Source organism: Pristiophorus japonicus, chromosome 11 (assembly GCF_044704955.1).
Source record: "Pristiophorus japonicus isolate sPriJap1 chromosome 11, sPriJap1.hap1, whole genome shotgun sequence".
NCBI classification, from domain to species: Eukaryota; Metazoa; Chordata; class Chondrichthyes; family Pristiophoridae; genus Pristiophorus; species Pristiophorus japonicus.
This window is the reverse complement of record NC_091987.1, coordinates 66,637,531-66,659,499: the sequence shown is the minus strand read 5'-3', so window position 1 is coordinate 66,659,499 and position 21,969 is coordinate 66,637,531.

The following is a 21,969-nucleotide window of genomic DNA, read 5'->3' as shown; positions in this document are numbered from 1 at the left end:
TAAAAAACATTCCCAGCTGGTAACAGACCGCTGTGTGGTCTGCCAGAAAAATAATTCTGGACCCATCACGATAATGCCCCAACTGAGGCCCCCTGCCCTTGTCGGACCATTCCAGCATCTGCAGGTTGATTATATATCTCTTCCTTCATGCCAAGGATACACTAACATTCTTATCATGGTCGACAGATTCTCTAGATGGGTAGAAGCTGTCCCAACTCAAAGAGCCACAGCCAATCACACTGCAAAGGTCTTGTGTAAGGATTACATTCCCCAATGGGGAGTCCCGAGTAGCATTGACTCAGATCAGGGAACACACTTCACAGGTGTGTCTGCCAAGAAGTCTGTAGGTTACTGAACCTTACGTGGGATTTACACTGTCCTTATCATCCACAATCATCAGGACAAGTAGAACGAATGAATTGAACTCTGAAACAACGGCTTGCCAAATATCACCAAGAAGGAACACCATGGCCCCAGGCACTACCAATAGTGCTATGTAGCATTAGGGCAACCCCGAACAGAACTACAGGTCTAAGCCCATTTGAAATTATAACAGGAAGACCCATGTCACTGCCAGGAACTATCGATTTACGGAAAGCTGATGTTCACTTAATGAGTGACACTTTGTTATCATACTGTCAGAACTTAACCAATGCTATTAGTTCTGTTTCCCGACAGGTATCGGCAGCTTGGGGTAATCCACCCGAAGGAGGACACGACATCATCCCGGGAGTCTGGGTGTATGTGAAAAAGTTGCATAAAGAACCTTTAGGTGCCAAGTGGGAGGGACCTTATCAAGTGTTATTGACCACCCAGGCAGCTGTTAAAGTCCAAGGAAAGAAAGCCTGGATCCACGCTTCACACGTTAAACGAGCACCTGTAATTGAAGCTGAAATCTAATAAGGACAATTACTTTTTGCGAAAATGTATAAATTTACTGTATTATTGATTGTAGGTATTCTAGGCATAGGCCTACTTCTTACTAGCCGACCTTCTGCATCAAAGGGAAATAGTAGGGTCGCAAGGGAATTATATATGTCAGAAATTTATGCCAAACAAGGTAACATTTCTAGTTGTTGGGTGTGTGTGCATATTCCTATTCAATCAAAGGGAGGGATTCCCTTGAGGCCAGTATCCTTGAATATCTCGGAAATGGCTGAGTGGATAATTAATCAAAACAAAACAGGCAATGCGTTTCAGGATACGGAAAACTGGGCCCGTAAATGGAAGTCAGCAGGTTACAATCTGACTACCTTTGAAGGGGGATACCAACCGTGCTACAATAATTCCAAACGGCCCCCATTTTTTGTTATCACTAATACAACGGGAATAGGAAGACCGGGGGAATCGGTCTGTCTGATTAGAAACATCAAAGGAGGCCAAAATATGGGGTATAGTAACTGCTCCCGGAATTATAATATAATCAAGCCACGGAACCGTCCAAACTGGGCCGATGTGGGAATTTTTAACGTAACGGGGATTCTGAATAAAACAGATGGAAAAGCCTGGACAGGCCCTGGAGTGTTGCTGACAAAGAAACAGCTAACATTCATTGCATATAATGGCACCTATTGGGTGTGTGGCCACAAGGCCTACCCTTGGCTGCCCCAGAATTGGATGGGATCCTGCTATTTAGCCTACATTGTGCCTTATATGTATCATATAAGGTCACTGTCGGAACATTTACACCGTCCTAAGAGAGCTATCACAGAAACAGAGAGGTTCTTTGCCATTCTGATCCCCGGGTATGGGACCGCCAAACTGGCAAGGGAATCCATTAACATGGCATCCGTTGTGGAACGGGTAGCCAATGATACCTCAGAGGCCCTAGTTAAAAATCATGCAGAAATGGTAGCAATCCGCACAGTAGCCCTACAGAATAGACTGGCCCTTGATTACATCCTGGCTGAAAAGGGAGGTACTTGCAACCTACTCGGAACTGAGTGTTGCACATATATCCCAGATAGCTCCGAAGAAATTACCCACTTAGCGGAGCATATCCAAAAGGAGGTAGAAAAACTTAAGCAACCCCCATCATTCACTTTGTGGAGTGGAGCCACTGAATGGCTAGGTTCAATAGGAACTTCATTGGTGGAAGGTTTAATTCTATTTGTTGTAATTGTTTTATTTTTATATTGTTTGTTATGTTGATTAAATGTTGTTGCGACCAGGCGGCTGTAGCTGCTGTCCCGCAGGTGAGACACCTTGCAGGTCCCAGCAGACCATCTGTACGTGGCACAGGACTATGTTATGCTTAAGGGAAGGTTGTTTACTGGTTGAACTAAGATATTGATTTGGATTAAATTGGAATAAGGTTAATTAACCTACTAAAACCAGACTTCCATTGTGGCCACGATGGAACTCGGGTTGGTGTAAATTTGTGTGGAAGCTACTAATCCGGACATGTGGCGAAACACATCAACAAATTTTGGAAGGAAACTCTATTAACATGTATGAAATTATTTTGTAAAATGTTTAACCAGTGATACCTGATGTTTTCTGATTCAGTTTGTGAAAGAATCAAAGGGGGGATTGAAAGAGAATTCAAACAGGCTGCATTTAGACAAGTTGAGAAAACACAGACTCCAATGACTACGTGCAGTTCAGCATGTTGCATTAAGTCATCAATCAACTTGACATTTTAGGACCTTGGCTAGCGAGCCAATTAAAAGGTTAAAAGACTATTAATTGAGCCAATAAGGTCAAAGAAGGCGAGTTCTTTTCTGTAAATTGATCCAGGTATAAGTACAGCCATTTTGACCATGTGGTCCCAGAAGGACAAAGACCTGGCTTAAAGCCAAGAACTTGTTACTGCTGTCTGCCAAAATAAAGAAGTTAAAACTACAATCGGAGTTTGTATTTCATTGGAAATTAAGAGATCTAACGCTAACATATTAGCATTGGAACAAAGTGCCTCTGTGGTGGCTGTAAGGCTCTTTGGGTCTAGGAGGAGCACTGATTACTTTCTGAGCAGTTTTAGAATAATTAATAAACATGGATAAAAACCAGGTCGTGGCGGGGAACCCATTCGGCCAGGGCTCAGGGCGGTGTGTGAAAACACTGGCAGCTGCAGGAGACGTGGATTGGGCGGCTGGACACTACCAGGGCGATGATTTACGACGAGGTGGCTGAGGTAAGTAAAAAAAACTTACCTTTTTAGTTGCCGCTTTCTTTGCGGATTCCTGCACGCAAACGCTTCCAAGTAGGTGATTTTTAAATTGCAGAGCCTGCAGCATTGGGCTAGGGGCGGCATGCTTTGGGCCCCTCCCACACAACCTGCAGTACACGCGCACAGATTCAGGGGGCCAGGAGCTACTGCGCACGCGCACTGACTCCACTGCGCAGGCGTGCAGCTGCCGGCAGTCTTTTATCGCAGGGCTGTAGCTCTGCCCCCGCTGTGCTGTGCTGAGGCCGCAGGAGGCCTTATTTCAGTCGAGAATAGCAAGGTTGGAAACAGGCGCGCTTTTTATTCCAGGAAATCAGCGGATCTCTCAGAGGTTTCGCTGTTCTAATCCTCAACTGAAACTTGGGCCCATAGTACCTCCACTGCCACTTCAGGTGAGATAAGCTAACTCAGTATAGATTGGGAATTGAACCTGCAACCTTCTTGCCTATGTTGCTCAGAACTACACTCTTTAACCACTAAGCTATCAGGGGAATTCAACATTTTTGAAACTTAATTATTTTATCTTGTAAAGTGAAATATATTCATAACAACTCCAGTATAGCCAATTTAAACTATAGGTAAAATAACTTACAAATCTCAGAATTTCATTGATAACTATTAAACAAGAAAACATATTTTTCTCATCACAACTATTGACAAATTACTTCAGACCATCAGTCATTGAACTGTTTCTTCTGTCAGATCATTCATCTGGAGCACACAGAAATTCTTGATGCATATATGAGATTTCCTGATCAAAGCTGATGCCAAACAACAGAAAAACATATATTTGAACCTGGAGGTAAAGAATACAATAGCCTGGATTTTTTGGGGCCTATGACCATGTACGCACATATGGTCATAAGTGCTTTGCAAGTTCTGGGTGCATTGCATGCACGAAAATCCGGAACTTGCAATTTGTCAAGATTCTGCATGTCAGATTGTACCCATACACAGGAAATAGACATTCGCTGGTGCAGGGTTGGGCTATTTGCCCAACTACTGCCCGGCGAATGCCCACAAAACTCTTACGCCTGGTTAAAGCAGACATAAAGCCTTCTTTTACCAGCATAAGGATATAAATAAGTATTAAAATATTTTTTTTAATGATTTAAACATTCAAAAACCTTTAAAAATAGTTTCGGTTATTTTTGGCCTCTTTAAAAATGTTTACATTTATTTTTTTAAAAATTAAATTTTTGTTTTAAATGTTTAATTAGATTGTATTTTAATTAATTTTGAACAGGTGATGATTTATTTTTATTGCTGTGAAATTGTGTTTTTTAGGGTATTCCTATTATGCTTATGGATTCCCCATAAGCACATCGGGAATCCCTTTTTGCGATTGGTTGACCTGGCCCACATGATCCAAGGACGCTTGTGACCCGCAATCGCCCCAGGGATATGTGGGCCTTTATGCAAGCATATGCCTGCAGGCCCAGGAGCGCAAGTGTTCAAAAGTCTGGAGGCACGAGATAGATGCGTATATTTCTTGTGGTTCGGAGGCGTTCACCCGCAACAAGCCTCCAACCATAATTAACACTCCAATGTTCTTTCAGCAGATATTTAATCAATCGTTTCTCCAGAAATGCTAAAGATTGAGCCTAATTATTCAGCCCACTCATTGGCCTTCCCAATTGCTACATTAAGTAACAATGAGATAGTTAAATAGCTAATCTGTTTTTTTAAGTGGGATTAGATGAAGGAAGAATGTTGGTAAGGACACTGGAGAACTCCCTGTGCCAATATTATTTTCTTTGGACAAGGTTACAATCACGGAATTGGCATTTGCCATCCTTGCTCCCACCGTATGTTTGGTTTGGCTTTTGACAGCTAACCCTTTTATTTTTTGCACAATGAAAGAATGACTAATTACAAAGCATAACAAAAGTGAATTAATTTTAATTTGTGCTGTGCTAGAGTTGAAAGAAAGATTTGCATTTATATAGTGTCTTATAACATCCCTCAGGAATGTCTCAAAGTGCTTCCCATACAATGAATTACTTTTTTTTGAACTGGTGACTGTTGTTATGCAGCCATTTTATCCAAAACAAACTCCCACAATCAACAATGAAATGAATCTCCAGTCAATCATCAGTTGATTAAAGGAGGAATACCAGCCAGAACACCGAGCTCTTTTGAAATTAGTGCCATGGGATATTTTCTGGCCACTTGAACCAACAGTGGTCACCTCAATTTAACACTAACAATACTCCCTCAGTACTGCAATGGAGTGTCAGCCTAGATTCTATGCCCAAATCCTCATGTGGTGTGCAGGTAACTGTAAGAGTTCATTGTTTGCTTCTTGATGCTTATAACAAGCAAGGTCTGTTAAGTAAATTAGGATTTTATCAACTTCATTGAATCATTTAGCACAAATATGTATTTCTTGAAACTGGATTAACAAACGTTCTGACATTGTTTTATTTGTTCTTAGGACATGGGCAAAGCAGGATTTATTGCCCATCCCTAGTTGTCCTGAGGGCATTAAGAATCAAGCACATAGGTCAGAATTTTCCGTACCTGGGCGAGTCAGATGTGGGCGGTCAGCGTGGCAGGCCGGGATCACGTTGCTGCTTCCATCCCGCTGCAGGAAACGACTTTCCAATAATGGGGCCTATTAAACCAGCCCAATTACCCAGCCCAATTGGGCGCATTTCCTAGTCCAATTAAATGGTGCAAGTCTGATAACATCATCCATGACACGTTTTCAGCCAGTATTTTTTTTTAAAGGCGTGATGGCCATATTGCATTTGAAAGTTAATCTAGGAATGTGGATTTTTTTGTTGCTCCAAACATTGCTGCACCCAGGTTCTCCAATGATTCCTTCCATATCCTTGTGGGTTGGAGGTTCTTCCAAGGTGACACTGGATGGGGACTTTGCTGGAAACACTTGCAGCACGCAGAAAGTTATATCTGTTCTGGCAATGTAGTCAACAACAGCTTCTGCCTGAAGAAAGTGATCAGCTGTGAGATTGGAGCTTTTATAGTACAGTTGATGTTGTCAAGTAATCAAGCTGGAGCAATGGCCACTCATCTCCTGCCTCAGGTTGACGGGTGTGGTTCCTATGACCATCCAGGTAAATGTAACATGTAGGGGGAAAAAGGCTCTTAATGTCTGTAAACAAGGTTATAATGATATAAATTTTTCACCCGCCTTTGCCAGTCAGGTCGCTGCCGCACCGCCAAACATGCCCGAGGAAAAGGCGCGTGGGAGCAGGATAACTGTAGGTTCCCGACCTGCTCTGAATTTTTTTTAAATTCCCACCCGACCTGCCCCCAATCACGCCCGCACAGACCCCAGAAAATTCTGGCCATAGTGTGGGAATGGAGTCATATCAGTAGGTATAGCAGCTTACCTTCCAGTTGGGTTTTTACAATAATCAAATTTCTTTTATGGTCATATTTTTCCTGGTGCCTATCCACAAATGACCAGATTAATTGAATTCAGCTTCACAACTTATCACGCTGAATTATTAACATACAGGTCCTGATATGTACTGGGCGGGTTTTCCAAGCGAAGGGGGAGGAGGGTTTGCGTCTTTATTTTAGCCGATTCCCCACCCAGAAATCAGCCTGATTGATCAGTTTGGCTCCCTGTCAGGTGGGGAATGCTGCAGCAGAGGCCACAGCTCAGGATCAGTTAGGGTTTCTGCTCCTTGAGGTAGAGATTGCGAGGGGGGTGTCGGTACACCGTGGCTTGTAGGGTCGGGAATAATTGCGGGTGATTGGAGAGAGATCGGGGGTCAGAGTGAGATCAGGGCAGAGATGGGGGGACGAGGATGGTTGGTGACCATGGGGGGAGTCATTGATCGCGGGGGGCTCTGACCGCGGGGGTAGTCCGATCGCGGGGTGGGAAGTAGGTTAGCTTGGATGATGGGGGAAGCATCCCTGCTCCTTCTGGCCCAAAAGCAGTGCTGGAAAAGCACTTACCTCTTCCATGTAGCAGTCCTCGCCTTGCTTTAGTTACCGGGTTTCCCAAGGTTCGGGAAACCCGGCCGGCCATTGTTAAAGCTGCAAGAAAGATAAAATCTGTGACACGAAGCCTCATGAAAATATTTAAATGTGCCACCGGCCTCCTGCAAGCAGGTTGGTTACCCGCCTCCTGTCCCCCCTCCGTTAAAACTCGAAGTGGGCAGGTTCAAGCCCATCCATTTTTGGTGGATAAAATTATCCCCACAATCTCTGGGTTTCTGCGTTACTACCATAAGTGCATGGTTACCATATCATTTGAGAATTTCTAACGATTCACTGTGCCATGATTGGCTGAATTTTTTTTCATTCCTGCTAATCAAATTGCATTCTTAGGAATGTCATCTTTCATACTTTCCTGAGATTTCAGTAATAGATCGCACGTTATGAAAAAATGGGTATTTGCTTCAATACAGGGATTTCATTGACAACTTCTTGGTGCTTTAAGTTGCATCCGAATCCTATGCACAGGCAATAATTTTGTTGTGAGGGTGCTGAAAATATGACTTTTCCAGGGTAAGCGTCAACTGCCTTAGGTGGACTGAAAGCTTGCCCCATTACACTTCTGCTGGCAATCACACCACTGAGGAAAGTCCGGATTTATAAGTGGAGCTTATCCATCAGCCTGATTCTTAGGCACCAATCACTAATCCATGTTAAGATGATTGAAGTTAAAGACCACACATCCGTCCATTTACATTATGCAAGGTAAACTTACTCAGTGTAGAGAAATTGCATGAAAGGGTTCATGTTTCCCTTTTTAAACACAATTTCAGGAATGCACAACTTTACCCTTTGTACTTTCAGCAGCATTAGAACATAAGAACATCGAGCCTGTTCCGCCATTCTATGAGATTATGGTTGATCTGCGACCTAACGCCACATACTTAATTGAAACATATAAGATTATGCAGAGAGGATGTTTCCACTGATAGGGGAGACTAGAACTAGAGGGCATAATCTTAGAATACGAGGCCGCCCATTTAAAACTGAGATGAGGAGAAATTTCTTCTCTAAGAGGATTGTAAATCTGTGGAATTCACTGCCTCAGAGAGCTGTGGAAGCTGGGACATTGAATAAATTTAAGACAGAAATAGGCAGTTTCTTAAACAAGGTTTATGGGGAGCGGGCAGAGAAGTGGACCCGAGTCCATGATCGGATCAGCCATGATCATATTAAATGGCGAAGCAGGCTCGAGGGGCCAAATGGCCTATTCTTTCTCCTATTTCTTATGTTCTTATTTTCTTATACCTGCCTTTGGCCAATATCGTTTAATACCTTTGGTTAACAAAAATCTCAGATTTAAAATTAACAATTGATCTAGTATCAATTGCCATTTGCAGAAGAGAGTTCCAAACCTCTATCACCCTTTGTGTGTAGAAGTGTTTCTTAATTTCACTCTTGAAAGGTCTGGCTCTATATTTTTAGACTATGGCCCCGAGTCCTAGAATCCCCAACCAACGGAAATAGTTTCTCCTTATCTACCCTATCTGTTCCCCTTAATATCTTGAAAACTTCAAACAAGCATCTATGTGTGTTATAACTAACTGTGTGGCCAATAGTAATGCACCTGCAGTAATTATGCTTAACCTTTTAATTAACCTCTAAATTAGTCACTTAACAAATATAAATAGTGCACAGTGGACGAACCCTAATATGGAGTTCATTAGTTTGTACTAAAGGAGATTTTGCTCACCCTTCTTATCTCTCCTTTAGCTTGGCAACTGATTTTCCTCATGTTTCTGTGAATCGATGTGAGATGTTTTTTTCCACTAATAAATGCAAGTTGTTGTTGAAAATAGAGGGTGTTTACAGCAGGTGCAAAGCATGATTCCCTGAAGAAGCTCCTCATGCCCCAGTTGAAGACACGGGGACAATTATGACAATCAAAATAAGTTTCAGATGATAAAGTGCACTTATTTAAATAGCTTGGTATACTTAACCTAAATTGATCGGTAAGCAACATACTGTAATTGGGACACTTTGAAGAATTAATGAGGATTATTGATAACTATTAGAGCAGGCCAATAGAAACATAGAAAGATGCAAGTGAGATGATTGACTACCATTATTCACACTTACACACCTGTCAGTTCCAATACACTCAGGCATTTCCTTGAAATTCTGTAGCTAATTCTTTTGAAATTCAAGTAAGTTATGCATAATGGCACAAATCTGTGCTGCAGCCTAGACCAGATAGTATAAAATATCCATTTATTCAGTACATATTGTTCTTCTCATAGCAGAAGAAGTCTACTGTCAACTGAAGGCCGATTGAGCAAGCCGTTAAGGCCAGTTTGAAAGAAAAAATAGCCTCGCTTCTGCCCACTTCTGGCACGGAACATGGTGGCCGGCATTCTGGGCAGGTCGGCAACACTGCCTGTGTCACTCCAGATATTTAGATGAGCCAGATTGTGAATGTCAATCGGCGTGCAACTCTGAATTGACGCACAATTTGGTATTTTGGATGTCGCTGCTCCTTTTAACACCCTCTCCAAGGCAGGCACAGCAGAATTTGCGTGCAGCGGTACGACGGACCCCCTTCTTAAAGAGGCACACAGAACTTTTAGTTAAGTTTTGATTTTTACTTTTGTATTGTTTTTTTTACATTTTATTGCAGTAGTGGCTTGGTGGAATACATTTAAAAAGTTGTTAAAATGTGAAGGGAGTGCTGCTTAACGTTTGCAAGGTTTTGGCTCTTAAAGGAAAGCCTCTGAGAGCACCACTTGCTCCCAGTCCTGTGGGCTCAAGTTGCAGCCCCCCATCCGACCCCCGACTTGAGTTGCAGCATGAAATGCAGATGGAACAGAGGCAGCAAAGAGGACCAGCTGCTCGCAAAGGGAAGAGGAGGTGGTGGAGAAGGAAGTGGAAGGAAGGAGACAGCCCAGACAGCCCCTTTCTGGCCGGGATATCCGGGATCAAATCATTTGTCTGCGGTACCAATGAATACGACCCCAGTTCCCCTTTCAACATGTGTCCCACACCTTATCTTCTCCCCTGTTACTAACATCACAGTGTCCTCTTGGCCATAATGCTGAACTAAAATCCATCACAAAGCAAACTTTTAAATCCAACTTTATCCATATATGCATTCTAATTTACATTAAAAAATCAACTCATCACCTTGTGTATCCCTTTAGTGAGTGTCTTGTGCATGCCTTTGCTTATCCTGGTGTTCTTACACAGTGCTACCCCAGAAGCTACAGCATGGATGGTGGAAAGCTGCTGACTTTCAGTGGGGGACACTGCAGATGACTAATTCTTCTTCTCCTCCTCCCTCTTCAACTCTTCTCTCTCTTCTTGGTCAACCACTGACTGGGCAGGCTGGATTTCTTGGAGAAATGAGGAAGGCAGTAGGGTAGGGTTGTGGTGAGGGGAGAGTGGTAAAGCAAGAGATGCATGCTTACACCATGTGCACCTTCTAAATCAGAAGATATTGTAGGTGAGGGGGAAGTGAGATATGAGAAGGATTATAACGAATGAGGATACCAGCAACTTTTACTTTTTCAGCCTTGCCACTGGCCAAGGGCTCAGCCAAGCCCCTGCCAAGAATGGCCAGCATCGTCTCCTCCAAGGGGGTGAGGTGAAGCTAGGAATGGGAGACATGCCTCATGTTTGGTAGAGAGTGTTGGTCACTGAGTGTTGGAGGGCTGTATATTGAGCAGTGTGTGAGGCTCGTGGTGCAGTTGGTAGGAGACAGCTTTTGAAGTGACCTTGACCACTTGTCTGAGGTCATGAAACTTCTTTGGGCACTGGAGCCAGGTCCTGGGGGTGACACTACTTGGCGATCTGGTCCCACATTCCTCTTTCTGGAAGGCCTCCTGGCCCCCTGTGGATAGAGGACCTCCCTTCCAGTGTTGACCCCCTGCACAAAGCTCGAGTGCTACATCCAAAACCCTTTCCTTGGCCTGTTGAACCATTTGGGTTACTGCTGAAGCACTTTTAAAATTTTTCATCAGCAGAAGGCAGCTCACGTTTAAGAAGTTCAGACTGCCTTTAAGAGGATCAGGCTAGCTTTACTCGCGTTCGAACAACACAAACTTCGGCCCCCTGTTGAGCACATAGCCTGTCAGCAATGTTCAATGCTAGGCTGTGCACTGGAATCATAATAATTAGCAGGCAGTACGAAGTTGGTTTGCTGCTTGCGCCTTTTATGTGGGCGCGGGCATATCTCGCATCATGGTGCCCATGCCCATTCTTTTTGCTCTATCCAATGTCTAGGCCATTGAGTCCAAACTGGTAGTGGGATGCAAGATATGGAATTCATTATCAGTTGCAAAGAGATAATTATGTAGATCTTAATCATAGAACCATAAAAAGTTTTACCACTGAAGGAGGCTATTCGGCCCATCGTGTCTGTGGTAGTGGTGACTTATGTTCACAGACTCCAACTGACATGGGTAACAAACAAGCCAAAGGAGAAGACCAACCTCCTAATCCTTTAATTATAATTGTATAGCTTAACCATGCAAATGTATTTCAGCAGGTGTAAAGCGGTGACTGTGGTGTGCTGCAAAATATATCATGGTCGGAATTTTGCCTACCTCGGTGGGTCCGGTGCAGTCATTGGCCATGGCAGGTCGCGACCCCACTGCTGGCTCCATCCTGCTGCTAAAAATTACTTTCCATGAATAGGGCCTTTTAAATCCGCCCTGCGCGTTACCCAGCCCAATAAAATTGTGCGGGTCTGGTGACGTCATTGATGACGCGGTTTCAGCCGGGACCTTTAAAGGGGCCATGGCCACATTGCTTTTGAATATCAATGTAACATCGTGCTGTCAGTGCACTGCAGCATTGGAGTGCTACAAACACTGACAATGACTGCACAGAGGCAGTAGTGTTGTCACCTGGTGTCTTACAACTCACAAGTGAACAAGAGCAGATGGTGGAGACAAGGACAGCAGTGGAGAGTCCTCGCTGGAGGGCGCAGGACGCTCCAAGCTCTGGTCAGCTGCATGCAGATGCTGAGCCTCAAGGAGCCATCCAGTAAGAGGGTGATCCTAGAGATGCAGGAAAAGGTGCAAGGGGCTCTGACAGATATCTGCAAATGTTCAGAGAATGAGGAAGTCCATCTCCAACATGAGCACCACTGTGTCACAGATGATGGTGACTGTAGGCTCCACCATGGATAGGATGGCCGCCTGCATGGAGCAGCTGATGCGCCACTCACAGGAGCACATGGTCTCTATGGAGGACAGATGGCTATCTATGGAGGACAGGTGGCTATGTCTGGAGAATAGATGGAAGAGGCTCATAGACCTCCTCTCGAGGAGGGATGTCAGTGTTGACATGGGTCCTCATGGCCCTGCTGATGTGAAGCAAGGTGCTCTCCAGCTACTTGGCAGCAGGGAAGTGAGCAGGCTGCTTCTACCTCTGCTGTAGCACCTTGTAGAAGCACACGGGAGAAAAATGACACACAAGTAAATTCACAAGGGTGGCCACTTGGGTGTTTTATCCAAGGTTTATGTATCGTTTCTGTTAATGTGCTTTCAAACATAAAAATCTTTATTTTCAACACTTTCTGTGGGCACCTTTGTAAATGGCTTTGTGAATTGCAGTGAATGGTGAGACATAATGGTACCTCCAGCAATGGTGGTGAGTGTGAAAGGAATAGCTTGGTCATTGCAGGGATGCTTTATGATGTTGGTGTGGGGTGGTGCCAATCTGGCGCATCATGTGGCAGCCATATTGGTGTACAGCGTCAAGTGAAATAAATCTGGCTATGGTGAGACCATCACTGGCCTCCTGGGCAGCAATGTGCTCGGTGCTAATGTCCCTGTCCTGTGCAACATCAGATGATTGCGGGGAAGGTTGGCGGTGCTGCTGGTGTACTTGGTGCTGCTGGTATTGGGGTTCATCAGGGTCAGATTCTGAGGACCAAGGTGGGAGATTATAAGTGGCATCCATGCTTACGGAATAGATGGCAGGTGAAGTAGAGATGACAGAAGCAATCTGTCAATGGTGAGAGAGGTTATTCCAATGAGGTGACAATGGATGAAGACTTTGCTGGAAAGACCGCAGCCTTCAGAATCTGTGCTGGAAATATAGTGAGAAACAGCTTCTGCTGAGGAAAGTGATCATCTGTCAGGTGGGAGCTTTTATAGTACATTTGATGCTGTTTTGGAATCAGTTGGAGCAATGGCCACTGAACTCTCGCCTCAGGTTAACAGGCGTGGTTCCCAAGCAGTGTTTTTCCCATGGCCATCCAGGTAAATTTAAAAGGTAAGAATAAAACCACTCTTAAGGATCTGACAACTAGCTACTAATTTAAATTGGATTGCCCAGCTCTACCAATCGGGTCGGGTACGCGCTGACAGACGCGCCTGGGGCAACAGCGAGTGGGAGCGGGATGACATCAGGTCCCTGAACTGCCTCAAAAATAAGAACTTTCCCACACCACCTGAATCTGATTGCGCCCACTGCCATCCCGGAAAATTCCGCCCCATGTATTGGTTGTGCAGGAATAACATGCCTAACCATGGAATTGTTCCATGGATATGTCTACAATCCAGGAACAGCAAGATGATCTCTCTGAGCATTAAGCTTCACTATCGTACTCCGTGTTACCAACAACAACAACTTGTATTTATATAGTGCCTTTAACATAGTAAAACGTCCCAAGCTGCTTCACAGGAGTATTATAAGACAAAAAATTTAACACCGAGCCACAAAAGGAGAAATTAGGGCAGGTGACCAAAAGCTTGGTCAAAGAGGTAGGTTTTAAGGTACGTCTTAAAGGAGGAGAGAGAGGTGGAGAGGTTTAGGCAGAAAATTCTGGAGCTTAGGGCCTAGGCAACAGAAGGCACGGCCACCAATGGTTGAGCGATTTATAATCAGGGTTGCTCAAGAGGGCAGAATTAGAGGAGTACTGATATCTCAGGGGGGAGTTGTGGGGCTGGAGGAGATTACAGAGATAGGGAGGAGCAAGGCCATGGAAGGATTTGAAAACAAGAATGAGAATTTTGAAATCAAGCTGTTGCTTAACTGAGAGCCAATGTAAGTCAGCGAGCACAGGAGTGATAAGTGAACAAGACTTGGTGCGAGTTAGGACACAGGCAGCCGAGTTTTGGATGACCTCAAGTTTACGTAGGGTAGGATGTGGGAGGCCAGCCAGCAGTGCATTGGAATAGTCAAGTCTAGAGGTAACAAAACCATCACAAACTTGAAGCAGGGACCAGCCCAGATATACACAAACCTGAATGGTATTAGCGACTTAGAACAGGAAAAGCAGAGTGCGTCATTTCTCATGGGTGGAAGGAGGAGACACGGTGCCCGAAAGGAGAGACACGGTGCCCAAAGGAGAAATAGCTGCTTCTGAGTGAAGGCACAGTATAATTGTTGTCATAATTCTTGTTATGTATGCATGTTAATATATGTATTGTAACACTAGACCACTGAATGTACCTTCACCCTGTATATATCATACCTGTACACCAGAGGGTGCTGCAGCTGGAGACCTAAGGGTCACCTGTACACTGCAGGTAACCAAGTATAAAAGGGACCTCACCACTTGGTGTCCTCACTCTAGGAGCTGCAATAAAGGACTAAGATCACTACAGTTCAAGTACTACAACCTTACCTTGTGGAGTCATTACTAGAAAGTGCTTGCATACACAATAACTGGCGACAAGGTTATGAATTTCCATGCACAACATGTCTAACCTAAGCAACTTCCAACAATTCGCTGATGGGGAAGATTGGGATGCCTTTGTGGAAAGGCTAGAACACTTTTTCATCACGAACGACCTGGCTGGAGACTCACCGATCTCGCTGGCGAACAAGCGCAGAGCCATCCTGCTCAGCAGTTGTGGGCCCACTGTCCATGACCTTGTCAGGGACCTGCTAGCCCCAGCAAAGATGACAACCAAGACCTATGCAGAGCTCGTAACTTTGATACAAAAACAACTTAAACCTAAAGAGAGCATCCTCTCAGCCAGGCACCGGTTCTACACCTACCGGTGGCCCGAAGGCCAAGGAATTGCTAAATATGCTGCAGATCTAAGAAAATTGGTTGCACCATGTGATTTTGGTGACCACCTCACCGAAGCACTAAGGGACATCTTTGTTATTGGAATCGGCAATGAGGGCCTCCTCCATAAACTGCTCTCTGCGGACACTACGGTCATCCTGCAGAAGGCAATCAAAATGAGCCAGGCCTTCATGATTTCGGTCTGCGACTCCAAACGGATGATGATCCACACCCAGAACTCTAACCCGATGAGTACAGTGAACAGAATGATGACTTTCAGAGGCATGAATGCTGCCCCGAGTCCCGCAACCCTGAGTCCGCCACAAGGGGCCAAACGGCTAGCCCCGTGCTGGCGCTGTGGAGGAAGCCACAGGACCCACCAGTGCCAATACAAAGACTATACCTGCAAAGTCTGCAACACTAAAGGTCACCTTCAGCGAGCGTGTAGTAAAATTTTACTCACCAAGTCGCTGAAGAGTTGGCCGATCACCTGTGCTCCAGCACTGATGAAGACGAAGCTGTTCAGCCCTTGGAAGAGGAGTACGGAATATATACCTGCTCTACCGAGAGATCCCTGTGGAAAATGGAAGTGGAAATCAACGGGGTTCCAGTCTCGATGGAGATCGACACAGGGGCGAGCCTGTTGCTGATGAGCCATTCGGCCTCTGAGAAACTCTGGGACAGCCAAACGACCAAAAATGTCCCCAATCCAGACAAAGCTGCTCACCTACACAAAAGGCACCATCCCAGTCATTGGCAGCGACGACATCCAGGTGTCCCATGGCGGCGCGATGTCCAAACTCCCCTTGTGGATCACCACCACTGGTAACCTACCCCAGATTGGCTCTAACCCCCTGGCCATCAGGGCCAGCACCGGGAGCAAGAGGCCAGTACCCTCCAGCTTTCCCGGCAGAACCTGGGATGACCAGACTCCCATCACCAATGGAGGACAAGGAGCCCACACCAACCTGTGGCCCTGCCCACCACTAAACGCCACTACCTACCCATTCTACAATGTATGTAACTTACCCATAGCACTCGCTCCACCACTGCGGAATCCTCCATCAGTGACACCCACATGGTCTTTGTATGGGGGGGGGGGAATGAATGAGTGCAGCCACGAGCACAGGGATCACACCTGGCATCCATACAACCCTCACCAGAATCTCCCACAGCCCACTACTGATCACCTCCCCATGTCATGGCAATAAGAACTTGGGAAAGGCTTAGGAGGGGAGTGTTGTTATGTATGCATGTTAATATATGTACTGTAACACTAGACCATTGAATGTACCTTCACCCTGTATACACCATACCTGTACACCAGAGGGTGCTGCTGCTGGAGATCTAAGGGTCACCTGTACATTGCAGGTAACCAAGTATAAAAAGGAGCTCACCTCTTGATGTCCTCACTCTAGGAGCTGCAATAAAGGACTAAGGTCATTACAGTGCAAGTAATACAACTTTACCTCGTGGAGTCATTGCTAGAGAGTGCTTGCATACACAATCATTCTGACTTCATGAGGCCATCTATGACACAAAGTATATCATTTATGAGCGTGAACAGGTACTTCAGTCACTTGCCTCCTTGCAATCTTTGCTGAAAATTGAGTTTGCTCCTGCTGCAATGGATTCTGCTGCACAGTTGGGCAAGCAGAATTGTCTGCACCATGAAGTGCCTTTGCACATTATCACTTATCAGCAAGGGACACCTCAGGAGCATATATTCCTTTGCATGTCTGAGTTAAGGCATTTTTCAGGAATGATGATACTGAGGCATTAAGGTCCACAGTTTAAGACAGGCTAAAGCTAGTGTCAATGGACTAAAACAATCTCAATGGAAGGATTCAGAAATGTTGTTGTAGTACAGCAGTCTTCACTCACAGGAATCAGTGGTTACCATCAAGACTCGATCTGCAATAATAGCACGTGGAGAAGCAGAGGGAGAGGAGGATGACTCTCACGCTGACATCAGTTCCTTGCCAGTACCTGCCTCTGAACAAATTACCGGAGACATGCTCTCCCTGCCGCCGCCCACCCCCCGCGAACACCACCAACCCAGCTCCCCACCCCCCGCGAACACCACCAACCCCCCTCCCCCCCCGCGAACACCACCAACCCCCCTCCCCCCCCCGCGAACACCACCAACCCCCCTCCCCCCCCCGCGAACACCACCAACCCCCCTCCCCCCCCCGCGAACAACACCAACCCAGCTCCCCACCCCCCGCGAACACCACCAACCCCCCTCCCCCCCCCCGCGAACAACACCAACCCAGCTCCCCACCCCCCGCGAACAACACCAACCCCCCTCCCCCACCATGAACAACACCAAACCCCCTCCTCCCCCCCCACGAACACCACCAACCCTGCTCCCCCCCCCGCGAACACCACCAACCCTGCTCCCCCCCCGCGAACACCACCAACCCTGCTCCCCCCCCCCGCGAACAACACCAACCCCCCTCCCCCACCGTGAACAACACCAACCCCCCTCCCCCACCGTGAACAACACCAACCCCCCTCCTCCCCCCCCGCGAACACCACCAACTCCCCTCCACCCCCCCGCAAACACCACCAACCCCCCTCCCCGCCCCCTCGCGAACACCACCAACTCCCCTCCACCCCCCCGCAAACACCACCAACCCCCCTCCCCGCCCCCTCGCGAACACCACCAACTCCCCTCCACCCCCCCGCAAACACCACCAACCCCCCTCCCCGCCCCCTCGCGAACACCACCAACTCCCCTCCACCCCCCCGCAAACACCACCAACCCCCCTCCCCGCCCCCTCGCGAACACCACCAACTCCCCTCCACCCCCCCGCGAACACCACCAACTCCCCTCCACCCCCCCGCGAACACCACCAACTCCCCTCCACCCCCCCGCAAACAACACCAACCCCCCTCCTCCCCCCCCGCGAACACCACCAACCCCCCTCCACCCCCTCGCGAACACCACCAACCCCCCTCCCCCCTCGCGAACACCACCAACTCCCCTCCACCCCCCCGCGAACACCACCAACCCCCCTCCACCCCCCCGCGAACACCACCAACTCCCCACCCCCGCCCCCCCGCGAACACCACCAACCCTGCTCCCCCACCCTCCGCGAACACCACCAACCCTGCTCCCCCCCCCGCGAACACCACCAACTCCCCTCCCCCGCCCCCCCGCGAACACCACCAACCCCACCCACCCCACCTCCCGCGAACAACACCAAACCCCTCCCCCACCCCCCGCGAATACCACCAACTCCCCTCCCCCCCCGCGAACACCACCAACCCCCCGCAAACACCACCAAACCCCTCCCCCACCCACCGCGAACACCACCAACCCCCCTCCACCCCCGTGAACACCACCAACTCCCCTCCCCCCCGTGAACACCACCAACCCCCCTCCACCCCCCACGAACACCACCAACCCCCCTCCACCCCCCGTGAACACCACTAACTCCCCTCCCCTACCCCCCGCGAACACCACCAACCCCCCTCCCCCACCCCCCCGCGAACACCACCAACCCCCCTCCCCCACCCCCCGCGAACACCACCAACCCCCCTCCCCCACCGTGAACACCACCAACCCCCCTCCCCCACCCCCCGTGAACACCACCAACCCCCCTCCCCCACCCCCCACGAACACCACCAACCCCCCTCCCTTACCCCCCCCCCCCGCGAACACCACCAACCCCCCCCCCACCCCCCGCGAACACCACCAACCCCCCTCCCCCACCCCCCACGAACACCACCAACCCCCCTCCCTTACCCCCCCCCCCCACGAACACCACCAACCCCCCTCCCCCACCCCCCGCGAACACCACCAACCCCCCTCCCCCACCGTGAACACCACCAACCCCCCTCCCCCACCCCCCGCGAACACCACCAACTCCCCTCCCCCACCGTGAACACCACCAACCCCCTCCCCCACCCCCCGCGAACACCACCAACTCCCCTCCCCCACCGTGAACACCACCAACCCCCCTCCCCCACCCCCCGCGAACACCACCAACTCCCCTCCCCCACCGTGAACACCACCAACCCCCTCCCCCACCCCCCGCGAACACCACCAACCCCCCTCCCCCACCCCCCGCGAACACCACCAACTTCCCTCCCCCCCACGAACACCACCAACCCCCTCCCCCACCCCCCGCGAACACCACCAACTTCCCTCCCCCCCACGAACACCACCAACCCCCCCTCCCCCACCCCCCGCGAACACCACCAACTCCCCTCCCCCCCCGCGAACACCACCAACCCTGCTCCCCCACCCACCGCGAACACCACCAACTCCCCTCCCTCACCCCCCGCGAACACCACCAACTCCCCTCCCCCACCCCCCGTGAACACCAGCAACCCCCCTCCCCCACCCCCCCCCGCGAACACCACCAACTCCCCTCCCCCACCCCCCGCGAACACCACCAACCCCCCTCCCCCACCCCCCGCGAACATCACCAACCCTGCTCCTCCAGCCCCCACGAACACCACCAACTCCCCTCCCCCACCCCCCGCGAACACCACCAACTCCCCTCCCCCACCGTGAACACCACCAACCCCCTCCCCCACCCCCCGCGAACACCACCAACTCCCCTCCCCCACCCTGAACACCACCAACTCCCCTCCCCCACCGTGAACACCACCAACTCCCCTCCCCCACCGTGAACACCACCAACCCCCCTCCCCCACCCCCCGCGAACACCACCAACCCCACCCCAGATCCAAAGCAACCAGACTCCAGTAATTGGAATAGGACATACTATACAAGGCATACAGGCAGGAACTTTTGAGCTGGCAAAACATTGACATAAGGAGCAGCTGAATCACAAGCAGATCCCCTGGAGACTCCTCAGGAAGCCTCAACATTAATTCCTTACAGCAGTATATCAATTAAGAGTAGCACACAAGAAGGTCCAAGACAATTAATACACGTAGCACAAGAGGAAAGCCAAGTAGCATATCACATTAAACACACACTACACATTCACTGTCATTGAAACAAATACACAACTTATTAATTATTTTCTTTTAAAATCAATGTTTTCCAGATGAGCAATAGTAATAAGGAATGGGTTTTAGGAATAAATTGAGAAAATAACATCCAATTAAATGTAAAGGCAGGCCTCAAGGAAAGAACTCCTCAGTCAGAGCCTAGTGTATTCATGTTGCTTCCTGCAATGGCTGCTTAACTTCTGTTATCTCCATTATCATCATCTTCTATTTGTTTTTGCACCCTGTTCACAAACACTTGTGCTTCATTTTGGTAGGAAGAATGAGGAGAGACCATACTTACTAGGGGGTACAATTTTAAAGAGGGTGCAAGAACAGGTAGAGCTAGAGTGCTTGTCCACAAATTGTTGAAGGTGTCAGAACAAGTTAACAAAGCAGTTAATAAAGCAAATGGGACCATGGGCTTTATAAATAGAGGCATAGAGTACAAAAGCCAGGAAGTTATGCTAAACCAGTATAAAACACTAATTTGGCCCCAGCTGGAGTACTGTGTCAAATTCTGGGCACCACACTTTTGGAAGGACGTGAAGACTTTGGAGAGGGTACAGAAGAGATTTACTAGAATGTTTCCAGGGATGAGGGATTACAGTTACATGTATAAACTAAACAAGCTGGAATTGTTCTTCTTAAAGAAGAGAAGGCTAAGAGGAGATTTGATAGCGGTGTTTAAAATCATGAAAAATGTCGATAGAATAAATAAAGAGAAACTGTTTCCAATGGCTGAATGGATAACGAGAGGGCACAGATTTAACGTGATTGGCAAAAGAACCAGAGGCAACATAGAATGAGGAAAAAATCTTTTACACAATGAGTGGTTAGGATTTGGATGCACTGCCTGATAGGGTGGTGGACACAATGGTAGCCTACAAAAGGAAATTGGATAAATACTTGAAGGAGAAATAATTGCAGGCATATGGGGAAAGAGCGGAGGAGTGGGACTAACTGGATTGCTCTTCGAAAGAACGCAGACTCACTGTGCTAAATGGTCCCCTTCTGTGCTGTACTATTCTATGATTCTTTCTACAGCTAGGTTGTGCAACATGCAACACATTAACAGCAGTCTGACAACACCTTGGCATATTTTAGAGAAACTTCAGAGTGGTTCAAACATTGTAATCATTGTTTTAACATGGCAAATATTTCCTTGACGAGGCTCCTGCCTCTTGTATGTGCTTCATTCTATAATCATTTTGAGTATGCAACCCATATCTCTACGAAACCAACTATTCAACCTGTTGTCGTCCTACATTAACTGGGCAATAGAAGATTTTGTTAAGAAATGGCACAGTTTCCACACAAGATTCTTTGGTCGAGACTGTTTTGACATTCATATAGTGATAATCCTTTTCTGCTGATGAACACCATTGGCAAACCATGTGTGCTTTCTAAAGGATGCACTGCAACAACTTACCAACACTTTTTCAGCAGCACCTCCAAAACCCATGCCCTCCACAACCTAGAAGGACAAGAGCAGCTAGTGCATGGGAATACCATCTCCTCCAAGATCCCTGCAAGTCACACACCATCCTAACTTGCACAAATATTGCCATTCCATCATCGTCGCTGGGTCACAATCCTGGAACTCCCTGATTAACAGCATTGTGGGAGCAGCCTCACCAAGCAGATCACAGCAATACAAGAAGAAGGCCCACCACCACCTTCTCAGGTCAACTAGAGATGGGCAATAAATGCTGGCTTTGCCAGTGATGCCCACATCTGAAGAATGAATAAAAAAAGATGCTTGAAAAGCCATATGGGTGATGTCAATAGAATAGTAACAGGAGTGGCCATTCAGTCCTTCGAGCCTGTTCCACCATTCTATTAGATCACGGCTCAGCTGTACCTGAACTCCATTAACCCGCCTTTGATC